Genomic DNA, 18,686 nt, shown 5'->3' on the forward strand with positions numbered 1-18,686 from the left:
GGTCTTTAGACCAGATGTAAGGCAAAAATAATTATTGAGAGACGACACCTGTTTCGACCTTTGGCGCGGAGTGGCGCGGGGCGCGTTTCGCCACTCTACCTTTTCAACGCTCGGCACTGACTTATCTCATCTTATCTACATACAACGTTGCCCAGTATGTTCATCTGTTTCCCTGTCATTGGAACGCATTGTTAACTACCCTATAGGAATAGACAAGAGAGCGACGGAAGAGTCGACTTCGACGTGGCAACGAGACCCAGGACGTTTTCGGAGCATTCATTTCCGTTTGGTGTCGAGGATCGACGGGCATCGACACTCTCTTCTTCTCCGTATCGCCTTCTAAAGTGAACGATCACGTAAAGGCATTAGTTGTTTACTATTTTAATTCCGTGTGTTTTTGCGAAGCCATTTATTTGGCAAATGTAATAAAATATTGACTCTCAGTAGCGCATTTTACGTACAAATATAAAATATTGACTTTTAATAGCGTATTTCCTTACACAGGGTGTTAAAAAAAACCATTCAATATTTATATGGTATACAGTGTGTTTCGTTTATCTAGCAAAGTAAATATCTCGTGACGCACAGAAGTTACGAAAAAAATTTATTTGCAAAAATTGTTCGGTTTGTAGGGTACAATCATATGATGTCATTTTTTTCGGGCCTGGAATAGTAGGGAGGGGGGATTTCAAAGTCAAAATAAGTTTTTTAAATGGAACTATATATTTTTTTTTCATGGCCTGACAGCTTTTTTCAAAAGCAATTCAACGGTATATCACATTATTTAATTTGCTGTTTTCAAACATTACAAATTATATTATAAAGTTGTAACGTTTTGAGTAGGTAATGGTAGAACATATCGGGTTGCCGCGGCTATTAGCTGCAACACTGTAAACAAAGATCGACCTTCTTATGTCTCCTGAAGCATCTTAAGTTATAAAAAAAAAATGAATACAATATTTATAGTTTATATCATTAGAAATTGTTTGAATAAATTAACAATGTTTCCTATTGTTGGCACTGTTGGTATTTGTTGACAAGGATGCCGTCTATGAAATTCCCGAGTCACTTCAGCATAGGATAAATATCTATCACCACGCAGACAAACGAATTTGGCTTTTACCTGAACTGTTAAGTACATTTTTTGGAAATCAATAATTTCGAAAGCACCGATCAGAACTAATCTCTAGTGTGGGAATGCGCACAGGTAGACAAGTTAGCGGAGAGGGGCAAGGGCTCGAGTGGAGAGGGTGAGCAGCGAAAGGCACCAGGAATAAGGGTCGCCACCCGAAGAGATGGCAGTTTGAATTATCATTGTGACGCATAACTTACGCGGCGTAAGGTTGTACGTAACCGTGTAATAAAGTCATTATAGTATACTTATAGTATACACTTATAGTATACACTTATAGTACACTATAGTACACTTATAGTATACTCTTGTGTTATTATTGGTGGGTTAGCACATCTAGTATTGCACTTTCTCAAAATAAATGAGACTCGAGCCAAACATCACAACTCATCAAAACAAATGACAACAGTGTTCCAGCTAATAGCCGCGGCAACCCGATATGTCCTACCATTACCTACTCAAAACGTTACAACTTTATAATATAATTTGTAATGTTTGGAAGCAGCAAATTAAATAATGTGATATAGCGTTGAATTGCTTTTGAAAAAAGCTGTCAGGCCATGAAAAAAAAAATATATAGTTCCATTTAAAAAACTTATTTTGACTTTGAAATCCCCCCTCCCTACTATTCCAGGCCCGAAAAAAATGACATCATATGATTGTACCCTACAAACCGAACAATTTTTGTAAATAAATTTTTTTCGTAACTTCTGTGCGTCACGAGATATTTACTTTGCTAGATAAACGAAACACACTGTATATGGCACTCTACTGAGTAAACAAGCTTTAGTAAACATAGGTCGAAAAGTCAACTGTTTCTGAGCTATAAACATGTTTGTTTATTATCATAATTGACTTAATACTGAATTTTCGATGTTTACAGAAGGTTTTCCACGTGCCCACCTTATATTTCTTCACAAGCTTGGCATCTTCTTTTTACAGAGTTTTGATGACAAGGTGTAAGTGAACCTGTTTCACAAAGATGGTAGTGAAGTTTTTGAAGCAGCATGTAAGAGGGAACTTTTCGATTAGAAAATTTTTTCACGTAAATACGTTGTGCAGCTAAAGCACTTCCATTATCACGGCCATACATAAAATGCATATCTGCCACTTCTTCATTCGCATAATACACTGACATTTTCACGATACTTTGCAACTGTGTAATATCTACAATCGCCAATCCACAACTGACAATTCCTCAATGAAATCTACTGTCAGCACTTGAATAAGATAATTCAGAACACGATTTATAAGCACTAAAATAAACATCGCAAGCAATGGAAACAAGTAAGTCAATCATGATATTAGCAAACAAAAGGTTGACCTTTCGACCTATGTTTATTAAAGCTTTTTTACTCACAAGGGAACATACCGAACGTCCGTCTCCGATTTTGATGGAACTTGGTGGATACATTAAGTAAAAATAAGGCATACGTACTTTTTTATAGCTCCCCAATTGCAAGTTTAGGGGGTGAAATCAACCCTTAAACTTTCAGCAGAAAAATGCTATCTCGAAAACTACAATAGATATAAGAAATCTTTTTAGGGAAAAGTTTCATAGTTTTATGAGGTAAAACAAAAAGTGGTCACAGATTTTGTAAAATGTAATTTGTTTATAACAAAAAGATTTTTGTTACATTATTTTAAGAGATACACAAATTTATATAGTGACAAAAATGAACGGAACTTTCTTTCTGAATCCATTCATATATAATATGATACATTTTCCTCCTACAGTTTTGTAAATTTTCATATAATATTGTACGCAGACCGCGCGAATCCACCAGGCTATGGTCGCACGTGAAATGCATATGTTCATGTATAGACAAACGGGCGGCTATTATTATGAGATACATATGTATTAAAAATTACAGGATCAGCTAAAATTATTGTAGGTTTTTTTATCTTGTACACATAAGGTATGAACGTCGCAGATTCATCGCAAGGGCAGGGATTCGGACCGCTGCTGAACCCTATTTTTTTTTTTTTTTTTTTTTTAACGAGGGGGAAATGCATTAAGCACACCCGGCGATGTAGGGTTCTTTCGCCGGGTAGTGTGGGACTCCCAGCAGGCTCGATCGCCCACGGTATACCCACTAAAACCCCCCCGATGGCCAACGTTGGGCATTACGGCGGCCGTGAACACTCTAAGAAGAACTCCACCACAGCCGCCGTGCCCAGGCTCCCCTAATCGTTGGGGAGCCCATCTCCTCAGTTTCTCTCGGCGCCAGGGGCCATACCCTGACGCCGACCGCCTTGGGACCGGTCACGAAGACGGCGGCGCCCTACCGCCAGCCGTCTCGGTCCCCGCGGCCCCTCGCGCGACACGCCGGGTCACCGTGACTGTGACCCATGACAAACGTGCGCGCAAGGGGCCGTCTCACCATTCTGGCCGCCCTCGATCAGGGCGGCCGGCGGGCAGACAGGCCATTAGGGGGCTCCGGGCACCCCGGTACCGATCCCTCCAGCTGTGTGGGGATCGGCCGGTAATACGACCGGACGCCGCCTCCAGGCCCGCCTAACCCGTCTTCTCTCTTGACGAGCGGGATCGGAGCGTTCCCGATACCGTCTGCCTCCTTCTGCGATATGACTGCATCGCAGAAGGAGGCTACCGCATTCCACGACCTCTCGCTGTTGATCATGGCAGAAACTACGACCGGCAGCGAGAGGTCCCCACCAATCTGTATTTGGAGTGCCCGCCTTTGGCCAGCAAAGGACGGACACTCCTCCAACGTGTGTTGGGCCGTGTCCAGCACGGCCCCACACTGATGACACTCGGGCGTCGCCTCCGCACCTACCTTATGCAGGTACTCACCGAAACATCCGTGCCCGGTGAGCACCTGCGTGAGCCGGTAGGTGAGCCTGCCATGCCCGCGGTCCAGCCAACCATCAAGGTTGGCCAGAACCGCGCCGACAGTGCGCTTGCGGGCAGCGGGGCTGTTTAGCAGCTCCCACCACCACGCATCTCGTGCGCACCGCCGTGACTGGCGCTTCCATCGTTCGACCGCTTCAGCCGGCGGGTCCTCCCCGTTCCGGCGGTGCTCCCGCCGACGCCTGAAAACTTCGGCGTCGGCGGCCGCCTGGAGGTCAAAGGGGAGGTATCCCGCCAGGATCAGCGCCGCCTCCGTGGAAACGGTGCGGTAGCCCCTCACCACCCTGATGGCCACCCGCCGCTGTATGCGGCGGAGCATGTGCCGACTTTGCCGGCACTTGGCCAGGGTGTCGGCCCATACGGGACATCCGTATAGGGCCATGGCCCGCACCACTCCAACATAGAGGCGCGCTGCTAAACCCTAACCCAAACCCGGTTAATGAAGGAAAGGTTACTGTAACCCATACTAACCACGAAGGAACGGTTCTTGAATTGTAGGAAGAGCGGGTTAACCTGCTCGGAGTGGGTTACTAGTAGAAGAAGACATCCTAGACATTCAGTCAAGTCAAAGATATATGAACTTGAATGCAAAATTCAAATCAAATGAAACTAGATTGTTTAAAATGTACGAGTATATAATGAATGTAGGATTGATTAATTTTAGAATGTTGTGTGACGGGGCAGACTTTTTCTGCCCGTCACGAAAGCACCCTGACCCCCGGAAGGGCCTCGCTCCCTCCTCGGCGGACACCCCAGGCCGGAGGTGGTCCGCGAGAGTGGAGGGATGAGAGAACCGCGAGCACTAGACACCCCCCCCCCCCCATTTTCGAGCCCCCTCACCCCCCGCGATAGGGCCGTGTCTTCGCGTGAGCGCGGCAAGTCGCCGGGGGCGGCGTCTGCCCCCCAGGACCGCGGTGTGGCCACCACCGAGAGGACTGACCACCCTCGGAAAGCGGCTTCCAGAGCGGCGGACCACGGGTCGGCCGGTCGAACTCCTCGCGGAACCACCTTTTTCCAGATTGGGAACCCCGCGAGGCCCTTTTGGGACTCCGATCGCGGGTCCCTCACGAGGAGTGTCCGAGACCGCTGCGTGGTTGCCCACCGGTCAATCGGCGGGCCGGTCGAAGGACCCCGTGAGTTTTTTTGATTCCCGGCCCCTAGGGGATCGCCGACCGCAGGCAACCCCGCGAGGGACCTCTCCTTCGCGGCCATGGTCGACGACATGGCCTCGAGCGAGAGGTCGTGGAAAGCGGCGGCCACCTTTTGCGAGGAGGTTATGTCGCAGAAGGAGGCCGACGAGCGAGCCCGGGAAAGAGACCCGGGCTCGGCAAGGAGGACATGGGCGCGGGGACGTCCCTCGCGCCGGTGTACCCCCCTGCGTGGGGGTATGAATAGTGAGGGGCCGCGAGGGGCGCCCCCGCGACGACAGGTGCCTCGCATGGAGGCGGCGAATATGAGGGGCCGGGGCTTGAGCTGACCCTGGCCCCCTGAGGGGGTATAATTCCCCTCGGGACGGGCCGAGGTTGTGTGGTCGGCCCATCCCCACTTGGACCAACGGGTCCTGTGGGAGCGCATGGGGGGTGGGGCGGGGAGGGTCGGGGCGTGCCGGATCACGCCTCCGACGACCCTCCCTTACCGGGGTCGGCGTCTTCTTGTCCTGGCGTTCAGGAAGCTCTTTGTTTCCTGAACCAGAACGGACACGAAGATGCCGGGGGCTATGGGTGGACCGAGCGGGGGCTCGGGAAGCCCATTCCGACGGCCCCAGGGATGGGGACACCGGGCGGGTCCCTCCGCCCGGGGTCTTATACAGTAGGTAGTGGGGGAAGCTAACACCCTCCCCCCGGAATTCATGTAAGCTGGGAAGCCTCCTGCGAGTACTCGCGTGATCCAGGCGCTACCCATGTAGCTTAGGTGGGTGTGGGGTTTTAGTGGGTAACCATCGCCTTTGGCGCTCCCCTCCCCGATGGTAGTCCCACATAACCTCGGTTTTTCCCCCCGGGAAACCGAGGTATGCGTAACGCATTTTCCCACAAAAAAAAAAAAAAAAAAGCGACCGCGAGAACTCCAGTCGCGACCGCGGAAACGGGCAGCGGATATTCGTCGCGAAGAGAGTCTGATGAGAGGGAGGACAGCGACGCGCTTTTGTGGGCTCCCCCCTCTCCCGCGGCGGATCGGCTATCCGCACCCCTCCCATCGAGGCCCGCACCAACGTCGAGGAGAGCAGGCGATCGCGCAGTACGAAGTGACGAAGCGCGGCGCCAGAGAGGGGAGATGCGTCACCGCGGACGCTGAAAAGTCGCGACCGCGAAAAAGATAACCGCGCTCACCCTCCGAAGCCCTCGCAAGGCACGGACAGCGAGGACCTTCCGCCTCGTGCCGCTACGCCCCCTCAATCGAAAAGGGATAGGGGGGCGCGAGGGCAATCAAGGAGGGAAAAATCACTGCAGCAGCCCGGATTTCTCCAGCCTGGAGCTGCGAAGAACAGCGCCCTTTAAAGGGCCCGGTGCGATTCCCCGCGCACCAGAAAAAAAGGAGAGACCCGCCCCCTTCAGGACGAGCCTCTCCCTACGCACTCCCGCCGAAGGGAGTATAGTAGTGACGAGAGGTTGGAAGAACGGAGTCGTGACCAAGGTCACGGCCGCCGCGCCCACCCGCGATCTGCTCGGGAAACCTCGGGGGAGAGATCGGACCAAGGGGCAGGTGACCGCCGTTGCCGGCCCCGACGTCGACACTCCCCCAAACAAATAGTCAAACGACGAGATGACCGTCGTCATCGTCGCCGTCGCAGTCCCTCCACGGATCAATCTACGGAGGAGGCCCCGAGCAGCACCAGTTCTGGGACCAGCCGCAGCAGTTCTGATACCGATTCCACGGTATCAAACAGCAACACTAGTCGCGAATCCTCCCGCCGCCGCCACTCCTCTCGACGCTCTCGCCGACGAAGGCACTTGCCCACGGACCGAGCGGTCGAGGTATTGAGTCGGTGGCGACTTTCTTTTGAGGACGGGGATCCGGCTGAGCCCTTTCTTAGGCAGCTGGCTCAGGTAAAAAAGAGTGGTGATATTACCACCGTGGAAACAAATATCGGTCGTGGCGTTCGTTCTCCAGGGCGTGTAGAGAACGTTTTGGAGGCGAAGACGACTAACAGCAGCTAATGAGCGATGCACATCGCCGCACCCAGGGAGAAGGAGAGCCCAGTCGGCCATTTCTAGATAATCTTTGTATTATCTTCCCCCACATGAAAGTACCGCCGCCCCTACAGGACCGCCTCGCGATAGCTTATAAGAACCTGACACCGTTTTATCAGCAAAGGTTCCGAAGGAACGAATTTTCGACCTTCAGGAAACTAAGCATCCTGGGGTCAAAGGTGGAGTACGTAGCCTTACAAGCGGAGATGTCTCGTCCCACACCCGAGCCAGAGCAGCTCTTGTTGCCCTTTACGGCGTACCACCATTCGACGAGCTTGGCGCGCTTGGCTGCGATCGACCGCGCCTCCACCCGACAACCCTTATTAGGAAGTATTAGGGAAAGGGTGAAACCTTGAATAGAATGGGAAGAAGAGAAGAGATGGGTGACGGAGCCAAGGTCGTCCGATCGTTCTGAAAAGAGGAGTTCTCGGAGAGAATTAGAGAGACCCCCACGGCGTTCCCCGAGAGCTCGTCCACCCCCGAGGAGGGCACTCCCTCCACCGGCGCCGAGGAGCCCTTCGCCGCGAAAGAATGTACTTGCGGCGAAACCACGCTCCGCGCCGGCTAAACCAGTTGTAATTCCCACGACTCCTTCGACATCTGGGGGGGGGGAGGGGGTATTGCAATTGTCAGCGCCCTGAACATTGGGCTGCTGACTGCCCTCGGTTCCATCAGACAAGGGTCTGCTACGGGTGCAACCGGGAAGGGGAGACGCTTAAAACGTGTCCCGATTGCGCCGCACGGCGTGCGGAAAACGCGAAGCGGGTGGGTCGATGGCGGGGGTCGTTATGACCCCCCGCTGAAGGACAATGGGGCCTCATCTTTAGGCAAGGCGGAGGGGAAAGGGGAGTTAGAGGATCCGTATCTTTGCACGGATGTTCCGAAGACTCCGATAACCTCTCCCACACCACCCCTCCCGTCCCGACTTTTAGAAACACGGGACGCGTCATCGACCCTATTTACTCGAAAAACGGTGGAGTTGCCAGACGAGAAAAGAGGACATACCACTCGAATTGTTCAGAAGTCGGCGATTTGGTTCGAACTGAGTGAAGTCGATGTCGTGGTTTTAGCTCGTGAATCAGACAAAAGTCGACGCGATTTTCCACCGAGATACGCAGATCGTCGGTACTATGTCCGTTTGCAATTAGCCGGACATCAGTTGTGGGCGTTGATCGACAGCGGGGCCGCGCGTTCCTACTTAGGACCGTGCGCGGTTCCGTGGCTCGGATCACGCATTGACACTGCATTCGCTGGGGAAATGCGGATGGCCAATGGAGCCCAGGACCGCATCCTGGGCAAAGCAATCGTTGAAATCGAGATTGACGGGCGGAGACGCGATTTGCCGATCCGAGTTGCTCGAAATCTCGTCTACGACTGCGTTCTAGGAACTGACTTTCTCGAAACTTTCGGGGTCATCCTAAACACTACAAATGCGACTTGGCGCATAGGAACCGTTCCCGTCCATTCTTTCGTGGTACCTGGCGTACAGGAGACTGAGGTCATTCGGGTCAATTGTGCAGCGATCGTTGAACTAACGGGGAATCAACTTGAGCGCCTGCAGCGACTACTGGACACCTCTATTCCAGAACCGGCGAAAGAACCGCGAGCGACGACCCTTGTTCATCATCGGATAGATGTGCAAGGTCACGCTGCGATCAAACACCGCGCGCGACGAGTATCTCTGAAAATTTATGAGATCGCGCACGCGGAGGTCGACAAGATGCTCGCGGAGGGGATTATAGAACGCTCCGATAGTGCATGGGCAAGTTGTCCCGTAATTATCCCGAAGCCGAACGGGAAATATCGATTTTGCATCGATTATCGAGACGTAAACACTGTCACGAAAAAGGACGCATATCCCCTCCCCTATATGGCGCTATCCTGGATAAACTACGCACGACACATTACATTTCGACGATCGATTTGAGCCAAGCGTATTTCCAGATCCCACTGGAAGAATCCAGTAAAGAAATTACTGCGTTCGCGGTTCCTGGCAAAGGCTTATTTCAATTCAAGCGAATGCCGTATGAACTGACCAACGCTCCAGCCACGTTTCAGAGGCTGATGGACCGTTCGATTGGTCCAGAATTGGAACCACACGTATTCACATATCTTGACGTTATTGTAATCGTCAACGAGACTTTCGATTCTCACCTTCAATGGATCGAAAAGATTCTCGGAATACTTAACGCGGCATGGCTCGAAATAAATCGGGAAAAAAGCGAATTTTGTCGCCAAGAGGTTTGATATTTGGGATATTTGATGAACCAAAAAGGCCTCGAACCCGACTCCGAAAAGGTGGCGCCTGTTTTGTCCTACCCGGCGCCCACCACGTTTAAGCAACTGCGCAGTTTTCTGGGCATGGTCGGATGGTACGCCAGATTTTTACCGAATCATGCGCGGGACAAAGTCCCATTGGTACAGTTGCTCAAAAAGAACGAGCCCTGGGTTTGGGAAGAAGCACAGCAAAAAGCTTTCAAAAATTTGAAGGAAGCTTTGAACCAAGCTCCCGTACTTGCTCGCCCAGACTTTTCACTTCCGTTTGTCCTTCAAACGGACGCGAGCAACTACGCTATCGGCGCGGTCCTCACACCGGAACATAACGGAGAAGAACATCCCATTGTTTTTGTGAATCGAGTTTTGACCGCGGCCGAACAAAAATACTCGGTTACGGAAAAGGAGTGCTTGGCCGTATTATGGGCGATAAAGAAAATCCGTCCGTACTTAGAAGGGTACACCTTCACGGTCATAACTTCATAACTTCATAATTTAAAAGATCCGACCGGGAGGCTAGCCCGTTGGGCCCTTGATATGCAGCAATATTTGTTCAATATTGTGCATCGCTAGGGATCCCAACATCAGGTGCCCGATGCACTTTCACGTGCACTGGTTCCAGGCGACCTTCTAGCGGCCATTAAAGATATCGACGATACCTGGTGCGCTGGCCGCCTGGACCAAGTTCGATCGCACCCTGCGTCCTACCCCGATTGGCGTATCGAAGACGGTCGTTTGTATTTCCATCGTCCGTCTCCGACACAAGAGATCATCGGGGAAGACTACGAAGCGTGGAAACTCGTCTTACCAAAAGAGTTTCGAGAAAAGGCCATCCGAAAAGCCCATGACATTCCCTCCGTCGGCCACCCTGGCGCAGAGAAAACTTATAAACGCGTAAGCCAGAGATATTACTGGCCGGGAATGTTTCGAGACATTCGTCGCTTCGTACGAGCGTGTCTCGAATGCCATCAGTACAAGGTCGAGCAGCGCGCTCCTGCTGGTCTCATGGGTAGGCGGATCCCCAATCGGCCATGGGCCGTGGTATCCGCCGATATAATGGGTCCTTTTCCCTTAGGACGAAACCAAAGTCGGTACATTGTAGTGTTTTTAGACACATTTACGAAGTGGGTTGAGTGTGTTACGTCCCAGCTTATCTGTGACTCTTTCTTGGGATCTTCGTCTTCCATTAAAGAGCTAAAGCTCACCTTAACTGTATTCGCTAACGGGAAAGAGCAATTCGGGATTAAAATTATTGTTTTCAAGGTTTAGCATTTAAATATATAAATGAATATGTATTGTTACAAAATAACGAGTTTATATTACAATATCGGTTTTGGGAAATCAAGTATACAATTATGTAGGTACGTTACCGCTTGTCGGTCTTACAGTTTGGTTGTACCAGCTATCTGTTGTGGTCCCAGGGCTGTGCTGTTGCAAGGATCTGTTTGTCGGCAACTATCACTCGCGACACGGGTCTCTACTAATTAACAACGGACTTTCCTCGGTAACGACGCGGCGCGCGTACGATTACTCTATCCGTGACTACAATAATTTAGTATTTGATGACCAAAGCGCGACGCTGAGTGGGTGTTCGATTGATGATAAAGGTTCGATGTGATCTTAACCGATTATACGTCGGACTTTCGTAGGTAACGACAACGCGTGAAGTTAACCTGTCCGCGACTACAAGATTTCGGTAATCACCACGATGATAACGTACTGACAGCGGAATAAAAAAGAGCCACGGTGGGGCGTGTCCACGGGTTTATATACTAGCTGATCCTCGCATGGCACGAGCCGCGTTCGAGAACCTTCGTTTTTGCATCCGTTGAAATCGGGAGGGGTCCCAAGTTCAGCGGATGTGCTGGCGTTGAGTGCTGACGCCTATTTCGCTGGTTCGCAGATCCCACGATTCGGTTCCCGAGAAACGGTTTCCGAATCGTACGTCAAGCGCATTCCTAAAAGTATCTGATCTTAACTATTCGCAATGTGAGGTCGATGAAAAGGGACACCGGCAGGGCCGGATGTAACACCCCCTTTGCCAGACACGAAACAGTCTCAAGAGGCTGTTTCGTGTAATAAAGGTGTACGTTTTCATCGAACGCTTATTACATAACTGACTGATATGTATAAATTTTTTTTTTTTTTAACTTTAGTGACGTTTGAAGGATATATATAAAGAAAAAAAAATATATTTTAAATTATTAATTACTATATAATATTAAATAATGTTATATAAATAATTATACAAATAACGGAAAAGAATATACGAAATAATGATAAGAAAAATATAAAAATTATTCTAAGATTATATATATACACAAATAACGGAAAAGAATAATGATTGTAGGTAAATATAAAAGTAATGGTAAGAAAAATATAAAAATTATTCTAAGATGACATAACGATTATGGGTAAATATAAAAATAATGTTAAGAAAAATATAAAAATTATTCTAAGATGTAATGGTAGTCTGGGCCGGGGGTAATGGGGGACGCTGTTCCGTATACTTGAATACGCGGCCGTACCGCCAGCTCTGCCCAGGGTATGAGGGCAATTGTCCTAATACACGGGAGGCATTCCTCCGGATTGCCCCTATCCAGTGCCCTCCTGTTGCACCCTGAGCAACGGGCCGCAATGATCATCGGGGAAGACTACCGCTGCATGGGCCAGACGGCCTTCTCGTACGAGATGGTGTACGTGCGATGGGATGTATGCTGTTGCTTCCTCCTCCGGTAGGGCCCAGTGACACCCGTCACACAGGATGGTGCCGTCCGCTTCTACCCAGGCTTGACCTTGGACGCATTCTCTTCGCCTCAAATTGCCCAAGGTCAATCGTGATAGCAGTCTCTCTGCCGGGGTGACCAGCCGAGGCATCCGCGTGTCATCGAACACGGGCAAAGTAGCTGTTTGATATTAAAGGAGGGAAAAGAAACTTAATTAGTTATGGGTTATTACTAGGGGGGTGTTGTTCTTTAATTATGTAGTTTCGTTAAGATACATACCATTTCCTGGTTTTCTATAGTAACCCATTTCGCTTTATAGTGGTCCTTGTAGTTCACACGAAAAAAAAAACTTTGATAATGGTATGGTGTAATTGTGCGATGGTTTATATAGGGTATATTAGGTATGGATGGAGGTGGTAACGGTGAGTTCTGATTGGATTTTGACATTACGTCTTTACCTAAGCTGTTTAGTAGAGGTGGACATTCCTTATTTTTTCCGCGAGATCTGCTGTGAGTGCAGGCGGACTTCTTGGAATAGGTGGTATGCAAAACGGTGGCGAGATAGTCGGTTGTATATAGGGTGATGCTAAATTTTCTGTTTTCCTATGTTTTAGTGTTCCCATCTCTATTTGTTCAGTTGGTTCCTTTGCTGTTATGTTGGGTTTTGAACAATGATTCTTATAAAATTTTATCACAACCCATATTATGCCAATTATGATAATTAGTATCCCTATCGAGGATATTCCATAGGTTGAATAGGATGTTAATCTTGGGTACGGTGATGTGACGCTAAATTGTTTACTTGTTGTTCGATTTCTAGTAAGGCAATGGATTTCTCGTTTATTTCATCATTTAATGGTCCTAGCGGTATTTCTTGTTGTTGATAATCGGATATTATTTGTATGTGATGAGGTGTAATCTGTGGTATCAGGTGCGTTATATTTAGGCTTGGTAGTTGTTTAAATGTCGAGTTACTTTAGACGTTGTTTCTTCTGATGCAATCATTCTTGAATTATTTATTTGTGCCTGGCAATTCTTTTTTAGTTTCAAAATTCCTGGACCTTGTATCAGTTCATAGCCTGCGGCGCGGTAATTGCATTTAATTTGCACCGGTGTTTTCTCTTTGACAAAGTATAGCCATGTGTTTGTAGTTTTGAGTTGGTTGATAATTATGCCAGTTGATTTTAATGATCTTATGTTACAGTTTTTCCATTCTATGGTACGTTTTTGAATAAGAAGGTCGGTTTTACAAATTGGTGCTTCTTCTAGGCTGTATAATGGCAATGTAAGCTGACAGATGTATTTGGTGGGATGAATCTTACATCTTTGTATGAAGCTTTCCGTTGGCAAGAGATATTCCTTATGAGGGTCATCGATTGCGAGGTATGGGGTTTGTGGTACAATGAGAATGGCACTGGAAATGTTATGTGAAATTTGTAAAAAGGATGGTAATGGATGTAGCCGATATAGATTGAAGGGTGCTTTATCTAGGAGGGGAATTTCGATTGATATTAACATTCTTCCATTTGAATATATTGTGCTGAGTGTGATTATTCTATAAAATCTTTCTGATCGTAGTTCTGTTAGGGAGAGGGGAAATTCATATGGTGTTGATTGGTTAATACGGGTACATGTTAGTTCGAGTTGATCGGGTGACAATATAGCTGGGTGTAATATTCCTAATTTAGCAAACATTATTGCGTCTGTCAGTATTAGTAAGGCCTGAAGGTATTCGTCCACGTGCCTGGATATTTGATACGTCCATGACGTTGTGGCTCTTTGTAACTCTATCTCTGTCTCGACTTTATCGAGTTTAAGGAGACCTGCTGTTAACTGTTTTATTCTGTTATCCATTATTAAGGAAGAATTCCTTAATTTTATTAGGTCACGATGAATGTCTTGGAATTCTGATCTAACAATGTGCGTCTGTTTTCCCAATAGTTCTGATAAGTGTTTTTCGTCTTTGTAAATTTTGTCTATTTCCTGGTTATAATATTTTGCGTCGTCCTGTGTAAGTGTTCCAAAAAGGGCGTTACTAATTGTACCGATAAATCCCAAAGGTGCTGATCTTCGTGATTTTGTGGCCATTGGTTTTGTTAGACTGTTACGTAAAAGTTGTTCGTACTGCTTTACATCTGATAATTTTCGTGTTAAATCGATTCTAATTGTATCCGCAGGACAGAGTGTCCAGCTGTAATTGTCACAAAGTGTTTTGATTCTTTCCATTTGTGGTAGAATAAGTGGCTTTGCGTCGAGAATATCTTGAACACCTATGGCTGTTACTACTTTCCATTTTGCGTGGAAAATCCTAATGGGTAATTCTTCTTCATAGAACAAGCCTGGGTTACTTTTGAGAGGTGTAATTTCATAATCCCCTTCGATCTCATTGGCTGTGCTAAATATACCCATAGGATGCAGCAGAGCATTCCCGTGATTGACAAATTTTCCATTATGCGCTGTTAAATAAATAAAAATATTTTTCGTTTCCGGTAATGTTTCGCGACATGATCCGACATTGGAGATGTGAAGAACTCGAGCGTTGTATTAATACAGAGTGGTCAAGAGTTATGCATATTTAGAATTAGGTGGTAATAAATTTTATTATTTATTTTTAGATCTGTTGTTTAAGTTGGCAAGGTTAAAGTTTTAACTTATTAAGCTTTCTATTACCGTATCGGCTATTGTTAACCGATACCAAATACCTTCAAGGCGGTTTTTCCTTGGAATGAGCATGTTTTAGCTTATCGAAGTGTTTCATGAATTTTTGACCATTTTCCTTCATTAGAATAGCATTATTTTGTTCCGTGATATCGCAAATTTTAAATGGTCCTTCATAATGGGAATCGAATTTCCCTATTCGCGGTTCTTTTAGAACGTAGACCAAGTCATTCGGTCTGAAGTTAAGTTCGTTACTTCTACGGTCGTAGTATAATTTGGAACGTAATTTGCTGTCATCTATATTTTTCCGCGTTATTGAGCGAATTTCGTCTAATCGCTGTACCAAATTTTGTACATATGATGGGTAAGTTAGAATTTCGTTACGAGACAACGGCGTAAATGGGTCCCTGGCTAACTGACCGAATACTATTTCGTACGGGGTAAAGTTCGTCGATTCGTGTACCGAAGTGTTGTACGAGTAGGTCGCAAAGGGCAATAGCAAATCCCAGTCTTCGTATCTTTCCAAATAGTGTTTTAAATATTCGGTAAGAACGATATGGCTCCTTTCTAGTGAGCCGTTAGTCTGGGGACGGTAACCAGATGTTGTAACGTGGTTTATTCTAAATACGCGAGCTATGCCTTGCATTAAATTATTGATGAAACTTTTTCCGCGATCGGTCAGAATAGCGTGCGGTGCTCCGAAAATTGCGATGAAATAGCGCGACAAAGCGTCGGCGACGGTAAGCGCACGAATATCCGGTAATGGAATTGTCATACAGAATTTTGATAGTTGACATTGAATAGTTAAAATATGCCGATTTCCACTAGGGGTCATAGGGAGAGGACCAACAGTGTCGAGAGCCACCTTGTCGAACGGTTTGGCTGGTGTATCCGTTATAAGCATTGGTTCACGAGTTTTTATGCGGACGAGCTTTTGTTCTTGACAACTGCGACAGTTTCGTATGAAGTTTTCAATGTCCCGACGCATTCGCGGCCACTCGAAGTGACTTCGTATTCGCTGATATGTTTTTGTTACTCCTTTATGTCCCCCTATTAAACTTCCGTGATAATATCGCATGATATCCTCGCGTTGATCTTCCCCGGGCACTTTAATTTTCCCTGTGCATACTGTAATTTTTATTGGTATATTCCAGAATATTTCTTCTAAATGTAATTTAAGGATATTCGCGTTGAAACGGTGTAAGGTTTCGCCGTGCGCTGCTATTCGGAACGAGGTAATGCGCTCTTTCTCTATCGTAGTTCGGAGAACGGTTAGCAAGCGTTCTAATTTTGATTCGTTTATCTCGTGGAAGAAGCTTTTTGTTCCGATGACGTTAAGGATTTTCCCCTGTTCGTGAGGAACAATTATTACTTGTCCTTCTATTAGATCTTTCGTTAATAGGCTCGCTTCCTGAAGTAACCCGAGTGCTTCGAAAGTTTTACTTATTTGACTGGTTAATAAGTCACTCTAGCCGCGTTGCGTTTATACCCATTAACGTTGAATTTGCTTGTGGTTCGGCAATTTCTAGGTTGTTTTCCGTTTGTGTTATCGCCGAAGGAGGATCGTTATCATTGAATGTTTCTTCTACAATAACAGTTAGTGGTTCTACATAATTAGGTCTCGGTTGTTCTTCCTACCGCATTTTAACCCGTTGTCCGATTCCTTCTTGATTTGTCTCGGGATCCGTGACATTTTCGGCGGTATCGTCCTTATTTGGAGAAATTGGAAAAGCGTGTGGTACGGGGTTTCGCGATAAAGCGTCTGCGTTTGCGTTTACTCGGCCTGGTTTGTAAACTATTTCATAATCGTAGTCAGCGAGTAATATTCTCCAGCGTGCGAGCCGCGATGTTGGGTCTTTAATCGAAAATAGCCATTGTAATGGGCGGTGATCGGTAACGACGAAAAATTTCCGTACTTAAATGTACGTCCTAAAATGTTTTACTGCATAAATAATAGCTAGACATTCTTTCTCCGTGGTAGAGTAATTTTGTTCGGCCCGCGTGATTATTTGTGATGCGTATGCGATTGGCGGGTCTTGTCCGATGTTTCCTTGGCTTAGAACTGCACCGACCGCTATATCGGAAGCGTCTGTCGTTATTATAAATGGTTCATCGTAATTTGGGTATTTCAAAACTGGTTCTTTGCATAGGGCTTGTCTTAGGTCTTCGAAACTTGCCTGATGGCTTTCTGTCCAAGTGAAAGAGGTCTTAATGCTGGTTAAATTCGTAAGTGGTTTCGCGTGTTGTGCCATATCAGGAATGAAGCGTCTATAGTAATTTACCAGTCCTAAAAATTGTTTAAGGCCCTTTCTATTTTTTGGAATTGGAAATTCCGATACTGCTCTGATTTTCTCGGGATTTGGTCGTACTCCATCGGCTGATATTATATGACCTAGATATGCGACCCTCTCCTTGAGAAACTCGGTCTTATCAGTTTGCAAGGTGAGATGGTGTTCGCGGAGTCGGTCAAAGAACCTTCTGAGACGGCGTCCGTGCTCTTCTAGGGTTTCAGAGTATACTACTACGTCGTCCAAGTAAACGTACAATTCCTTTCCAATTAACCCTCGTAATGCCTGATTCATTAACCTTTGGAATGTTGCTGGGGCGTTTTTCAATCCGAACGGCATGCGAACATATTCATAGTGTCCTTTTGGTGTGGAAAATGCCGTTTTTCCTTGATCTTCTGGTGCCATTGGAATCTGGTGAAATCCGTTTGCCAAGTCGAATACCGAAAAATATCGAGCTTTTCCTAATCGATCCAATATATCAGAAATGCGTGGAATGGGAAATTTGTCTTCTATTGTCTTTGCGTTTAATTTACGAAAGTCAACTACCATACGCCAGCGTTTATTTCCCGCGGAGTCAGCTTTCTTCGGCACTACCCAAAGCTGAGAATTATAAGGAGATTTTGATGGAACGATTATTCTTAAATTTTCAAGATTGCTAATTTGTTTTTTAATTTCTTCTTCTTGAAACGGTGTGAATGAGTATTGCCGTGTATATACAGGGACGGAATCAGTTGTAGGGATCGAATGCGTTGCTGTCTCAGTTTTTTCGAATGGATCACCGGGAACGAAAAATCTGTCGGAAAATTCCTCTACTGCCTTTATTACCAGATTGTGTGCCGCGTTGTCTAAATGATCTATTTTCAGTTTGTCCATGATATTATCTAATCGTTCGTCAGGGGAAGGGTAGCTGATTTTATATTCTCCCAAATCATATGCTTCGTGTTCAGCGAGCTGTTCCTCTGAAAGCGGTGTGAGAGGACGCGGTGGAGGTGCTTGTTCCAAATTTTCCTCAGACTCGTTTTCTAATTCTGGATGTTCAGCGAGGAAAGCCTGCAAGGTTTCTCGTCCCCTTTCGCACGATCGAAGAGCATCGTTCATTGCGGCTGAATTAGAGAATCGTATCGGGTGTATCGGGCGACTAGTCGTTACTAACGAGCGATGAAAATACGATACAGAGGCCTGTTCTTGTAGGAGATACGAACTACCTATTAGGCCTGATATTCCTGGAGGTAAATTTGAATTTTTAACAACATAAAATAGCGCCCAGCTACCGTTAATTTTCATACAAGTGGCGCCCTCAGTATGAATTTTTCCCTTTAATCCTTCTATTTCGAACCGGTCGCGATTAACGACGGGTGCGTCAGGGTGAACTGCGTCTAATTCTACTATGCTTAATACGGTTCCCGTATCAATTAAGAATTCGCCTTCTCCTGCCCCCAACTCCTTCGCTTTGACGCGAATTCGCGGGGCGGGTGCCTCTCGGAGGGAGTCCTCGGGGTCTCGTTCTTGAAGGTTATCGTCCTCGAATTTGAGGAGGTCGCGCGGTCT

Source organism: Hylaeus volcanicus, unplaced genomic scaffold (genome assembly GCF_026283585.1).
Source record: "Hylaeus volcanicus isolate JK05 unplaced genomic scaffold, UHH_iyHylVolc1.0_haploid 12157, whole genome shotgun sequence".
In the NCBI taxonomy this organism is placed as follows: domain Eukaryota; kingdom Metazoa; phylum Arthropoda; class Insecta; order Hymenoptera; family Colletidae; genus Hylaeus; species Hylaeus volcanicus.